This window comes from Canis aureus, chromosome 25 (assembly GCF_053574225.1).
Source record: "Canis aureus isolate CA01 chromosome 25, VMU_Caureus_v.1.0, whole genome shotgun sequence".
NCBI classification, from domain to species: Eukaryota; Metazoa; Chordata; class Mammalia; order Carnivora; family Canidae; genus Canis; species Canis aureus.
The window spans coordinates 23,568,358-23,583,949 of record NC_135635.1 but is presented as its reverse complement, the minus strand read 5'-3'; the positions used below and the strand labels follow the sequence as shown (position 1 = coordinate 23,583,949).

Below are 15,592 nucleotides of genomic sequence, written 5' to 3'. Positions count from 1 at the left end.
GCCTTCAAAAGCTGTATCTCCTTCCTGAATCTTTATAACACACTCCAAAGCCCACTTATCCAAATATCTATTCAATATCTTTAATGGAGGCATTTCAGAAGATATAAAATCAATATGCTCAAAACTGCATTCATTCATCTGGGTGCCCCTTCCAGCATTCCTTATTTTCCTTAAGGGTGCACAAAGCACCCTGCTGCTCAAGGGAGGAGAAACCCCCCCCAAAACAGGCAGTCATCCTTATTTCTCTTCTCACTTCACCTCTCCCCCACCTAACTCACAAATTACTATATCCTGCAAACACAAGACTATAACTTGGACTTTTGCTCTGGCACTTCTCTGCATGTCCACACCACCATCCCATGTAACTCAGTAGAAACTTTTGTTTGGACTGATGAAAGAGGTTACAGAAATACTATTTTTTTTTAAGATTTTACTTGAGAGAGAAAGAGGAGAAAGAGAGAGAGAGAGAGAGAGAGAGATAGAATGAGTGGGGGGAGGGGCAGAGGGACAGGTTGACATAGGCTCCATGTTGAGCAGGAAGCCCAGTATGGGGCTCTATCCCAGGCCACCAGGATCATGACCTGAGTCATGAGGCACCCAGGCACCTCTACAGAAATACCTTTATAATACAAACCTAACCCTCTCATTCTCTAGCTGAAATAAGTTCCTTGGGTTCCCTCTGCCAAAATCCTACACCTGTGTCCAGGAGCCTTCATAATCTAATTGTGTGAAGTCCTCCACCTTGTCATTCAGCACCCCTCTGTCCCCCTTCTCTCTGCTCTCTGGGGTCATTGCCCGTGATCGGTTGACTTACCTCACCATTCACCTTCACACAAACTGCTCCCTATGTGTTCCTACCTTTCCTCACACTCTTTACTTAACTGTATCCTGCTTCCAGTCTAATTGGGTTTCTCAGCTCTTCTTGAAGCTTTGTTTTTGTGTGCTTTTATTAAGTATGATATGATTGGTACATATTACAAATAGTTTTAACATGAGATTGTACATTATAAATAAATATAATATTTTCATATGAAGGCCAAATATAATAAAGAAGTTGGTTACCTAGTTTAGCTCATCATTTCATTAGGGCCTTTAGGTCACTGCCATGGCACTTGTAAATTTCTGTATTCTTAGATTCATTCATAAGCAACCTGGAAGCAGAGGCTGAGAAAGTTCCTAAGCTTCTCCTCCATACTTCTGCAATCCTTCCTGCTACTAAAGTACAGGAATGAAAGTGGAGACTCCATCCTTACATTACAGCCTTGGCAGGGTGTTCACATTCCTGAGTCTCCTCACTGTTCTCCCCCAATAAGACAACAAATCCCCCATGAGCATGACGCATGCCCCCACCCTGACTCCCACATCATCAGACTTTAACTTGGGCAGCTTGGGCGCCAAGTGAGCACGTTGCAGGACATTACTGTCTAGTTTCGTCTAATTTTTATATCAGTTGCTTCCTGTTGCCTTCAGATTAGCCCACAGTCCCCATGGCAGCATACCATTTTCCTTAGGGAAGTGAGATCCATTCTGACAGACACCTAGCACATCCTGCAGTGATTTGATGAAATGCTTTATGATGGATAATTTTTATCCTTTGAAGCACATTTTTTTTTCTTCTGTAAACATCCAGCCACCCTTGGTTAACTTTTCTAGGGGTTTTGTTTTGTTTTGTTTTTTGTTCCTCCTTCTGATGAACTTCCTTTTTCTTTTTCTTTTTTTAAGATTTTATTTATTTATTCATGAGAGGCACAGAGAGGCAGAGACATAGGCAGAGGGAGAAGCAGGTTCCATGCAGAAAACCCAATGTGGGACTCAATCCTAGGACCCCAGGATCATGCCTTGAGCCAAAGGCAGATGCTCAACTGCTGAGCCACCGAGGCATCCCTTCTTTTCTCTTTTTAGAAGTGCTTGCTACTGCTGTTGTTGGTGTTTTGTGCTATTATCATAAAAGAATATTTTTAATTATCACATAGATGAGTTTTTTAATAAGATTACTATATTCATTCTGTAAGTCATTTGATAAGTATTTCCTGAGCAAATATTTTTGTGCCAACCACTGTGCTAAATATTAACAGTGCGTTGTGAAGAAAGGCATTGACCTTTACTCTTCTCTCATGAAGCTGACAATCTAACAGTGAAGATAGCCAATAAGTCAACACAATGACAAAAAATTTACTTAATTGTTGTAAATGTATAAAGAAACATGGTGAAAGGCTAGAGGAAAAAGGGCAGGATAATATTGAGATAGGGTAGCAAGGAAGAACTCTCTAAACTTGACATTTTAGCAGAGGCCTAAAGGATGAGAAGAAACCAGACATGGGGTGGGGGTGGGGAAAGGGAGAGTTCTATACAGCAGGAACAGTGTCTGCAAGGGCCCTGAGATACGGGCAACTTTTGGACATATTCCCAAAACTAAATGGTTGTGTGATGTAAACTTCATAAATGAGAGGTTAGTGGCTCAAGTTGAAGTTAAAAGAGGCAAGCCAAAGCCTTATTGGCCAAGGCAAATAATTTCTATTTAATTCCAGTTATAATGAGAAGCCACTGGAGAGCTTCAACCAGGGAAGTATTATAATTATAATATGATCCGATTTATATTTTAAAGGAAACCCTTGGTCTGCTGTTGAGGAACAGATTTGTGAAAGAGGAATGAGACAGTAAGCAGAGTGACCAGTTGGGAAACAATATATCGTTAGAATCCAGAAGAAAAATCATGAAATGGGAAAGTAGCAATGGAGAAAAAAGAGAATGGAGAGCTTCCATATTTCTTTCAGATACAATCTGCAAAGAGAAACATTGGGATTTGTAGATAGATTGAAACGCAATTATGCATATTTACAAGAACATCTGACTACTATTAATCTATACAAATATTCAGTCATGACTTAACTTCACATTGTGATTATAATGGTTATAATCAGTTGGATGGATTATACTAATTTAAGGCAAAGAATAATTTAGAGAAAATATTGAAAATACATCCATAATAATGAAGGTTCTTTTGAAGGAATGTTAAACACCTTTTCAGTTGAATAACCGCTTTTAGTCATTAGCAACATATTAAGAGCTTTAGTCTATATCTGTTAAAAACAAGTTCAGTACAACAGAAATATCATTTTTGTCATGACTAATGTACTTTTTACTAATTTTTTTTTAATGGAATGCTGTAGACTGTGTTAGCTAAACATTTCATTGGCCCAGCATGCTATCCAATTCCTCATCTGAGGAAAATACTCCTTCTTCTTTGAGGGTAATCCTCTCCTATACTTGTGGTTTGAGTGTGCACGGGGCCCATATCTGGTTCTTATCTGATCTTACTGTCCACAGAAAAATTGTTCAGGCATGGGTACATATCCAAATCAAGCATTCTTTGGATTTTTTTGATTGCAAATAGAGGATGGCTCTGCCTTCCCGACGAAGAACTACAACTGTCACTATGGGAGAAGCCTGAGTTCAGCCTGAGTCATAGTAATAAATTAAAGCAGAATAAGCTAGAATATAATAGAAAAGAAGTAGAGCAAAACAGAAATTCTAAAATCAGACTAAGTCTGAGATGAATTTATTTTAGGACAACTGAACAAATTTTATATAAAAGGAGATAAATTTAATAAAAGAATCCAAAAGATATTGGGTAAAAAGTTTAAAAAGGTTGAAAAGCCATGATCAGAGTTTTAGTTGTTTTTTTTTTTTTTAAGGATTTCATTTATTTATTCATTAGAGACACAGAGAGAGAGAGAGAGACAGAGACAGAGAGAGAGACAGAGACATAGGCAGAGGGAGAAGCAGGCTCCATGCAGGGAGCCCAGTGTGGGACTTGATCCCAGGACTCCAGGATCCCGCCCCAGGCTGAAGGCAGCGCTAAACCTCTGAGCCACCTGGGCTGCCTAGAGTTTTAGGTTTTTGTTTGTTTGTTTTGTTTGTTTGTTTTATTTTGTCTTAGAGTAGAATTCTATATATTTATATATCTATATATTTATATATAAATATCTATATATTTATTTTTACATCATTCTAAAATGTCCATGGTAAAAGTTCCAAAAAATGGCTATGTGTGTTTATGTGCATGCATGTCTGTGTGAATGTGTGTGTGTGTGTGTGAGTGTGTTTAAGACTGCATATGTACAGTATATATCTGGAAGGCTTCTCAAGGAACTGTGACTAGTGCTTGCCTCTGGGAGAGGCAGGAAAATAAAGGGATAGGAGTGGGAAAGAAAACCATAAGATATGTTAGGAATATAACCAAGGAGCAAATAAGTCTGATCTGAAATAGCATATTTGAGAGCAGTGGTAAGAAAAAATATATAACTGATACATTCAGATGCTTCAATAAAATGACTACATAGATTATTACTGTCAGTCTAGGGTAAATAACATGCATGACACTACATCTTCTGAAAGCTTTAGCTTTAGTGAGTAAGATATACATTGAGAGAGAGTATATGAAAAGCTAAGACTAACCTGCTTATCTAAATAAAAAAGAGGGCAGATGGTAAAAATCATGTTCTAATAAATCTAAATCCACTCCAATCTGCTGGACTTCAGAATTCAAAAATGTTAACTTACTCATATGTGGATATTTCATTTCAGTTGATGAAGTTTAATTAAGGATGGTCTGTTGGGAGGGGTAGTAAAAAAAAAAAAAAAGTATGTATTTTAGGAGTGACAGAAAAGTTAAAAAGAGAAAGTGAGCTCAGCACAAACCCTAGGTCCTCAAGAAGAGAAAGGAGCCAGGGGCTGCATTTGTCTTAGGAATCCACAACACTGATCAGTGCTGTCTCCTCCTCACTTTGGTTTGCCCCTTTCTGGTGGACATTCCTCTTCATCCTCTACACACTTTGCATGGGCAATGTGCTCAACTCCTGGCTCTCTTCAACTAGCACCTATACCTTAAAGACAACCAAATGTGTGTGCTGTATATACATATATTCAACTCTCATTTCTATCCCAAATGCCAGCTCCATAATTTAACCTCTCTTCCTAGGTGTTCCAAACCACTAACATCTAACATATCCACAAGTGACTCATTATTTTCCATTCCTCAGACCTATACCTCCTTCTGATTCCCAGTTAAATTATCACCATTCACCTAATTATCTAAACTAGGAATCTCCAAATTGCCTTAGAAAATTCATCATTCAAGATTGAACTCCAATGATACTGCCTCTGAAAACTTTTATCAACCTCTTCAGAGTTATTAACCTTTCTGGGTACATCTGTAGTATTTTTTAAATGTCTTTATTACAGCATTTATAACACTGTGTTGCATGGTTTTATTTGTGTGACATTCTTTGACATTACACTGGGAGTTTCTAGAGGGCAAGAGATCTAGCTGATGCATTTCCCAAGACCCAGAATCAAGTGCTATATTTACCATATAAGTAAAAGCTCAGTTATTGTTCATTGAATTTATTTATTTATACCACTTAATTCCATTTCACAAAGTAAGAGTAATCCATTTTATATTGAAATGCATTACTAAACCAACATTTTAAATACGCAGCATTAACTTTACATATATTTATAATCTCACTGTAAGAATATGCAGAAGATGAAAATGTACAACAGAAGTGAATATCAGGTGGATGATTTTAGATCTGCAGCTGCTATTATTTATACTTTAAGAATTATGAAGTATGTGAGTAATGGTGCATAGTATAAATTCATGTGATTGCCATGTGTAGGATATGTGCGAAAAAGAGAGGGAGAGAGAGTGGTACACATCTGTGTTATTAAAACTGTGTCTATGTTTAAAACAAGTATTTTCAGACTTAACAGGATCACTGGGTACAAAACCACTACCTCCACATTTTGTCTACACTGAACTAGATTCTCAGCATTTTTTCCTTAATTTTTCCCCCTCTTATGTCAATAGCTAATTCAAATTCCCTCAAGTCCTAAAGGACTCAGGGAGCATGACCACATTTTGTTATCATTTTGTTAATAATTTTAAGGAGCTTGTTTGTTCTACCATCCTGTCAAGTTCCCCTTCCTAGCTCTATTCAACACCCAATGCTAGGGAAAAAAAAAAAAGAAACTCAATTCAGTTATATTCAACAAACATGTATGGATCATACATGAAGCATTCTGCTGTGGGCTAGGAGGCAGAAATGATAGACTCAGACAACACCCATTCTCAAAAAGCTTTCAATTAAGCAAAGTTAAAAGTTCATAAGAAAACGTTTTAAACTTCTAGTCTTACCATGTGTAATGCACTGTGCAATCCAGTAAATCCTCAGCCACAGAGCAACGTTTTCCAACAGGATGACTAACTTATTTTTATTATTTCTTTTTTAAAAGAGATTATTTATTTATTCATGGAAGGCACAAAAAGAGAGAGAGGCAGAGACATAGGCAGAGGGAGAAGCAGGCTCCCTGCAGAAAGCCCCATGTGGGACTCGATCTGGGACTCCGGGATCATGCCCCGAGCCAAAGGCAGAAGCTCAATCACTCGCCAAGCCATCCAGGCATCCCTTTTTATTATTATTTTTTAAATGTTTAATGCCTTTTACAAAAACAAAAAATTTCTTACTTTAGAGAAATAATTATATACATTATTTTTTATTTTTTGGTCTTTCATGTCCTGCTCTGGAAGTTAGTACGAGAATAATAAATGTCCATTAATACTCATGTGAAGTGAAAAACAAGGAAAAGACAGGGTGGAGGGTCCTCATAGTTACTCAGAAGGAAACGGCATCAGGAAGATATATATACATGGTCTGGAATTTTAAGAAGCAGCCTTAAGAAGACAAATTTATACAAGAGTTATATATTGTGAAGTGACTGCCACAATAAATTTAGTTAATATCCATTACCACGTATCCTTATAATTTTCTTTTTTTCTTATGATGAGAACTTTTAAGATTCAGTCTCTTGGTAACTTACAAATACAGAATATAGTACTGTTAACTATACTCAAAAGAAATTAATTAGTTATATAAGAAATTATTCACGTGAGCATTTTAAAATGCTCTCACACATAAAAATCAACTCTAAATATTTTAATTCTAGTTTTAAAATCAAACAAGCAAATACAACAGCAATATAATCACAGCCAAATGATGATGGAAAAAGTCACAGAATTCCTCAGCTGAATTTTAAATCCTGACATTCTTAAAAAATGGGATAAGACACTCTACAGGAGAGAACAGGAAGAAAGGAAAGGACAGGTTGTTGCACTGCACATACATTTGTACCTCATCTCCCTGGAACACATGTCGATGCCTAGAGAAGACTGCCCACAGTGCTTAAGTCCACTACCTTAGGAGACTGGAGTCCCTGTCTGTGAAAGATAAAATCTACCTAACAATTGTGATATTAGAAGACAAGATGATATGCTATCTGCTTGTACAACTTTTACGGTTTCTCCAATATTTCCAATACCACAATAAAAATAAAAATAGAAAACACTGATTGGCATACTGGCTTCCTGCTCTGCTTTAATAAGAATCAAATGCAGAAATGCAGAAAGTTACCGATGAGATTCTGGGTCTTGCTACTGTGAGCAAGTAGATCACTCAGGACGTGTCACTCCCTGGAGAGTCACATGCACAGCTTTAAAAAGCCATGAAGAAAAGTCCAGAGTAGTTTCCTTTCACCCAGGGTAATTGTTTTATGAACTATGCTACTGGCCCTGGCGCCTTACCTAGATGTCAAAATCATGTGGAACATCCTCTACATTTAAGAAAGATAAAGAAGAGATGACTGTGGTGTGAAATCAGGGGGGGTGAGGACTGCCTTCCCCTTTTAAGAGCAGCATCAATTAAACCCAGGGGAGGCGGGTACAGTTTACTAGTTAATTAGTCCAGGGATGAGGTTCTTTCATGTGTAATTCAGAACAGGAACACCTGGTGTGCGGCTCTTCAAAGCACAAGGGCGGGGGGCAGGGAAGCCAAACAATGCAAGAGAGGTCACAACAGAAAGCAACAGCACAAGAACAAAAACTGTTTCTCTCTGACCTTCACCCTGCTGTAAATAAAATGAGATTCCTGAGGGTCCCTCCCTCATCAGTCCGGGGAGAACAAACAGCTTCTGGCCCACTTGGGGAGTTCTAAAAAGACATGGTGTTAACTAATTGTTTTATAACCCAATTAAAAAGAAAACAGAGAGCCAGAGAAATGCAAATAGGGATATAATGATTATAATCACATTCTGATATATAGCACACACCAAAAATATTGGCATACTCTCTCTCTGTTGTGTGACCAGGGCTGCCTAGGTAACGTTCAACAAAATTAGGAAGGGACGTTCTACTTTAGGACAAATTACCTTTTTCTGTTGAATCAGAAATTGAGCAGTTTGCTAATGGAACACCTCTCGTTGTGAATTCTAAAATGGTGAGGTCACTTTTTTTTTTCTTTTTTAAATTGTTGCTTCTAAACATTCTGGTTGTAGACAGGTTGATAAATGCAGGTGAAGAAACATTGATGTTTAAACTGAGCCAAATAATATATGATTTCAGCTGTGGTATCCATTTAAAGAAAAAATAATAAATTTTTAGGGGTTTTATTAGTGGGTTCATTCAGAAGGAATGAGGGAAAGTATCCTGGAATGGATGGAATCTGGTACCTTTTAAAAAACCTCCATCATGAGAAATTCTACAACAGAGAACACAGAGTCTGAAGATACCATGAAAAAAGGCTGCCGTAAAGAATTTTAACCTAATTTTAAAGATTACAAGTTCAGAAGAAAATGGCTTAACAATTTCTAGCATTGGTTATATTTGTTTCTGCTCTAGGGAAAACCTTAATAAAAACAGTTTCACACCCCACTTTTTATGTGTGTGTGGGGGGGGTGCGGGGGAGATGTATATTTATTTACCACACTCACACAAACACACTTAGCAAACCAGGCTTCTGATCCATTAAATCAAAGACACTTGAGAGACAGGGAAGTGGACAAGAAAGCAAAGAAATTGTAAAAATGTTCTTAGCACATCTCTGCAGCTCTGTATCTATATTAAGAATGAACAATGAGCTAGAGATAGGAGAAATGAATAAAAATGCAGAATTATCTGGTGGCTCAAGGAAAAGAAAGTCACTAAAAGGGATAGTAAAAATAAATGTAGACAATTGGCTTGCGACTTACATGTATATAAAGATTGCCTTTTAAACTACTGAGCACGTGGAAAATAATATCTTCCTGACCATCCAAAATTATTAGTTTCAGGTTCTAGCTATTTAAGTAATAATCTAGAAAAATAAAAGTATCTTTCCTCCATATTTTTTTTAATTCACTAATTTATTGGGTAAGAGTCAAAATCTGTCCTGCAAAGACAGAGTGAAAATTAACTTAAACTAAAAAGAAGAAAAAGCAGCCTTGCCATGAGCCAGGCTAGGAGGACGGACATAGAAAAAGTCAAATACTAAAAACAGAAAACACTGTTCCTTCCAATGTCATGCAGCCATTGCAAAATGTCACAAGGACTCCCTCATTTTTATCAATGTCACTCCAAGTCCATTCTGTTATTTTTATTTCTCATCAGTAATACTGAATTACTGCTAAACTGCACTGGTCTGTACTATAAAGGCATCCGGTCTCCAGGTAACTTCTACTTTTAGTCCCACCTCAGAAACAGCAAGCAATCCAAAACTGATTCCTCTGTCTCTTAAAGTCTCTTCAAAATCCCTAACCTCAAGTTGTTCCCTCCTAGCTCTTGTCAGGGGAAGTTCATGGTTTTAGGGAATTCTCTTCCTCACTACAAGTCAATAAATATGATTTTGTCATATTTATTATTCCTTATTCCTGGTGGTTTTGGTTTGATTAGGCTTTTACATGTTCTGTTAGCAATTACTGAGTATCTACTAAATGGAATGCACTGGTGTTCTGAGAAAGATAGATGAAAATAAGTAGTATCCCTTGCTTTTCTGAGGTCCTGCTATGTTGGAGACAGGTATATATAAGACAGGTATATAAATAATGGAAACGAATACCACATATAATAGTTACAACAGGACAGGTATAAACAAAGCATTCTGGATGTTCATAGCATTGGAAGATGGCTGTCAGGATGGGACCGGAAGATGCTTACAGGAAAAGTAGCCAATAGCCTAGACAGTGAAAGAGATTTCATGGAGGCCTGGGGGCAGGCAGTCCAAGCAGAAGGGAAAACAAGAACCCCATGTTAGACTGTGTTCACAGAATGACAATCTACTTAAGTTAGAACACAAAGTATGCATGAGAAATTATTGGAAGTCAGGCTGAAATCTGTGACTAGAAGAAATGTAATTGGTAGGTGATGGGAAACCACTAAAGGTTTCTGAACAAAGCACTAGTTCCATGAGAGGTATACTTTACGATGAAGTGTTACAGAAAAAGTATGCATTCCTGACACTTGTTAAAACAGTCAAGCAGACTTTTTTTCGAAGGCACTAAGAATTAGGATGAGAAGCTGCAATGGTACAGTGGGGTTTTGGAGGAGGGAAAAGAGATCAGACTTGACTCTGAATACAACAAGGAAAAATGGGAATTTATAAGCCAAGGAGCAGAGTGCCGGTCAGTGGGTGGGTGCAAAATTACTATGAGAAAATATCAGGAAAAAGGAGAAATTTCTGGCTAACCCAACCTAACAGGATTCTTGCTGAAGGCAGGCCAGCATGATGAGACACCAGCTGAAAGATGGCAGAAGATGGTGGTGATCAGATACTGAGGAAGGGCGATTGTGGTTCAACTAACTTACCAAGATTCTTACTAAAACTCAGAAATTCAGAGGTAAACATGGAAGCCCCAAAGCACAGTTGAGGAGAGAGTGTAGAGGAGCCTGACCACAGTTTGGTCAAGGAGAAACTGTCAGAAGAAAGAGGCTATGTTAAGTCACTAATAGGAGTTAACCAGTGTTCACAGTAAAATGGTAAAACCAGGGATAGAAAGGAACCAAGCATCTGAGAGAGACACTAAAGGCGAAGCATCAAGATAATGGTGACAGAGAGGAGATATGAAGCAATACAGAGGAGTCAGGGAGGGCTGAGGTGTGCAGTCTGAATGTCCCAGAGACCTACAGAACTCCTTTTTTTTAAATTTTTTTAAATTTATTTATGATAGAGAAAGAGAGAGAGAGAGAGGCAGAGACATAGGCAGAGGGAGAAGCAGGCTCCATGCACCAGGAGCCCGACGTGGGATTCGATCCCGGGTCTCCAGGATCGCGCCCTGGGCCAAAGGCAGCCGCTAAACCACTGCGCCACCCAGGGATCCCCCTACAGAACTCCTAAAGGAAGATGGGAAATCTGGCAGGGGAGATAATGCACTGGAGTAGTCCTGGGTTTACATTCCATCACATTCCATGGCAGTCCAAATTCCTATTCTGTCTCCCATCCATTTTAATCACTATCCTAAAGAGAGTGAGCAACCAAACAAAGTGAATATTTTATGGTGAAATGTGGGCTTAAGTATTAATTTCAGCCATCACTAGCTATTTGAACTTGGCAATTATTTAACTTAACTAGCCCTAAACATCTTCTGGGCAAAGAGAATTATAATAGTATCTGTCTAATAGAGTGACATGATGAAATCAGTCAAGATGTGAAGCTTGACCAATCACTGCCAGTGTTTCAGTGGGATCCAGCTCCTGGGGGCAGTTGGGCAGTGGTAAAGGGGGCAGTTCTGCATAAACAGGAGGCTCTTTCTGTCCTCTACAAGTATAATAAAAAGGCATGACTCTCCATACCAATTAAAAAAAAAAGCCACTATAATATCAAATTCCCACTTTGGAAACGACTCTTGCTTCTGCTTCTAAAGTGTTCTGTTTGAGGTTTTTAAATGCGGATGTTACCTGATGCATTCAGTCTGGAGTGAAGGCTTTTAATTTTTTACTCTACCTCAAATAAATTAGAGTTGTAATAAGTCTATTATGCTATAAAAATTCTTTTCGATCTGTTCTCACTCAAAATCTTGTTGTATACTTCAAAAATATAATTTACTCCAAAACAGGGTTCATAAAGGTCTGGAACTTTAAAGTAGCTGGGTCTTTTAAGAACAGATAAGAATCAAGTGTACTATTTACATTTCAAAGTGATCTTCCAGTTTCTTTTTATGGGTTTGCAGTGTATAGAAAAAAAAGTTAATTTATTAAATAAACACCAAAATAAGTGCAGTCATTATTATCAATCATAGGTGGCATATGTGGTCTAATAAAGTAAAATAACGTATCTATCCTGGGTACCTTCTCTCCTGAGATTTTGCTCTATTTTGTGGTGAGGAAGTGCAGTGGGGGGTGGGGGTGGGGAAGGAAGTGGGAAGGGCTGGAGACTGATAGTCTCTACAGAGTTGTATAACCCTCTTAGATAGGCTTTCAAACATTTGCCTTGACATCATGTGTTAAGTTTCCAACTTATGATTACATTTTCATCTTAGGTCTCAATGCGTAAGAATACAAGAGAGCTTACTAGAGAGAATCAGTGAAAAAGTGAAAATGCATGAATATAAAATGTGTAAAGTCCAAAGTTGTCTTCACCCAGGATCAAGGTGCTGTTGTGCCTTTTGACAAGATAAGATCAAATCCACCACCAATTACTGAGTTGCAGCATCTCTTCGACTAGGGCTGCCCGCTGCTGGGCAGTGCAAGATGGAAAGTAAAGAAGCTGGTAGCTAAGAGGACTTAAAGAAACACAGGCATGGTGCAATACAATGACCTGTCTGGAAGCTTGGCTGAGCTCTCGCCTTAACATGCAAAAGGCATCATCCTATTTTGGAGGCCACTAGTGGATAAAACTCTGATTTACATCTTGTCCTTAAATAGAAACTTTTAGCAAAATCTTGCCACTTAAAACAATGTCAGAGTAAGTTTTAGTCTACCAACTGAGAGAACAGAGGCATACCCACTTGTTTATCCCTGTGTTCTGTAGCAGAAGTACCAAAGCAAAAAAAGGAAATGTGCTTGCTTTTGACAATTGAATTTTTCTCATGTTCATCTGCTAACACTTTCTTACATTGTAAGTTTGCATTTATTTTGCAAGGACTATATTGATCCTACACACAGAGATGACACCACTCTCCTCCAGGCTGGCCTGTCAATCAGCGTACCATCTCTTCACATACAACATGTTCCATATTTTCTTTGCTAACATAGCCAGTGGTGTTTTGGTTTAGTTGTGCGTTAAATTAATCCTACATTTTCATGAACACTTAAACAGCAAATCTAAAGATTAGGAAGCAAGTAGGCATTTATTACAGAAGCACTTGTGCGTGTGCAAGGTTGAGGTGGGGTAATGGGTTTGTAGGACAGGTGAGAAAACATGCATTTTCCTTTTAAGCATATTTAGTCTTAAAAATACAGGTCTAACATTCTACTCTTGTGAAATGATCTATTCTGGGTGCATGCAGGTGAAGAAGCAGATAATAAGAGGTACCCCTAAGAGACATAAAGATGTGTCACTTCAATTTCAACTACATACATCTCTAGGATGATTCTGGAGATATCCCCCATATTTAAAAAAATTGCTGTAGGATATTCCAGCTATTGCAACTGTGTGTGTCCCAGGCAACATAATAGATTATACCTCGACTCCTTAAAGAGCACCCTGATAATATGCAAGGCTAAAATGTCAGAAGCTATTAGAAACTCTCAGATGCACAATATATCTCCATCCCTGAGTTTTCCCCTTACACTGCGAAACACCAGACAACAGGCATGCAAACTGCTCAGCTGCAACTGTTCCAAGTCGAATAATTACAACTTGTCAGAAAGAATTAATTTTCCCATTTCTCATAAAGATGTGTAAAAATTACCATGTTATTATACACTGACACTCTCTGGAGGCAGACACAAAATTTAATTTTGAATTCTTTCCGCATATTAAATTAAATCCATAAATAAGAGTTTAGGCATTCACTCGGAAGCATATGTTCATTGGGAGCGAAAGCCAACACGAGCCCGGCTGTAATGGCTGTTGTAATGTTTTAATAGCTCGCTTCTTCTAAGCACCAATAAATTTACATGATCATAACAGTCGTGGGCATACAAGAAGCCCATTACTGTCTGGGCACAGGCAGCAGCGTTAACAGGATGGAAAAATGGAAAAAGGAAAAAAAACTCTTAAATAAAATTAGGCAACTGCACTTGTCAGCTGCTCCATGATTGAATTTTTAATATTGTGGTCAATTGGTCAAAACAAATAATGGGATAAAATATTTTAATGCGTTTAGAACCTGTTTCTGTGGTTAGCCCACAAAATAGTTTTTTGTTTGTTGGCTTTTCAAAAAATGGACCACTTCAATCTTGCTGTTTTGAACAATTTTATATTTAAAGATACACAGTATAATTTTTAATCTCTTAGAGGACATTTGCTATCTATGTGTCCATATTTGAAATTGGAGCATTTCAAATTCAACTCAAAGGGTGACCCCTTTTTAGCCAATAGACTCTTGCCTTAAGAAAACTGAGGTGCAAAGAAGGGAGCCCAAGGCCAGCCTTGTAAAGCAAATGAGTACATTACCTGCCTGTCGATTGCTGGACCAGAGAATGCCTTCCATCGGAGACACAAAGGAATACATGTTCTATAATTAGAATCCAAACCCAAAAGAAAATACTACAGCTGTCAGACCATTAATTGAGGTGGTATAGATTCAATTTAGTAAGGTCTGTTTTCTGAACTTCTTAATTTCTATGAGCAAATTCACCCTGGTTGCGAAAACAAAATACAGATAAATGTATATCATGTTTCACAAAACTGAAGTGTTTTTTCAAGGATAAAGAGTCCAAAGTAATGGATGATCTTACAGTGTAGGTCAATGCTGGCCAGTTGGCACTTCTAATCCTAATCACACAGATGCTGCCACTCATCGGAAGCTATGAAGGTAGGGGTAGGATGGGCTTGTTAGCAAAGAATCAGAGAGGGAGTCATGTTTAGAAGTGAAAGGTTTTGTGAGGAAGGATATGTGAATAGGCCAAGGCTTTTTCCATAAAGTCATGATGAGTGATGCATGCCTAGAAAAGTGATGTGAATTAAGGATATAAATGAGAAGAAAAATAATTTTTGGAAAAGTGGCCTGCGGATTTGAGCATATTCACCCTTATAGATGAAGAGTATGGTCACATAGGTAATGCTTATTCCTATGATCTATCTTAAATGAGAAAGTAGTGCTACTTAAAATTACATATATACAGAGAGAGAGAGAGAGAGCACACTCAGTTTTGAATCATGAGATGTTTTATACATATTCAGATCATCAAAAAAGTCCACGGTTTGAGAGTTCTCTATTTTGGACAAAATATTAAACCTAGTAACTGGCACCATAAAGACAGATAACAAACTCTTGCCCCTTAAAAATGAAAGACCTTAGAACAAAGTATATACTTGTGAATAGTCTATAATTGTCATTCAACAGAAAGTCAAAATGACTATTCTATATTTCCAAAGCATGCATAGATGCTACCAAAATCTCTTATTAAGAAATCTCTTATTGCTTATTACCAGCTGAAATAAGCTTCAGATTTTCAATTAAATCTATAGAAAATTAAACTAAATAAATATCCTAATATTCCCAATAGCACATAACTATAATTTTATCAAATCACACGTATTAACAAATACATGTTTTAAAAAATCAATTTTCAAAGCAAAGGAACAGGCAGAAAATAAACTAAGTATTTCTAGATCAG

At 37.6% G+C, this 15,592-nt stretch overlaps 1 protein-coding gene across 16 annotated transcripts in view; it reads right to left on the bottom strand.

Moving 5' to 3' along the window:
• SOX5 (SRY-box transcription factor 5) overlaps positions 1-15,592 on the bottom strand; it is a 994,522-nt gene that overhangs the window by 572,913 nt on the left and 406,017 nt on the right. The window lies entirely within an intron of this gene.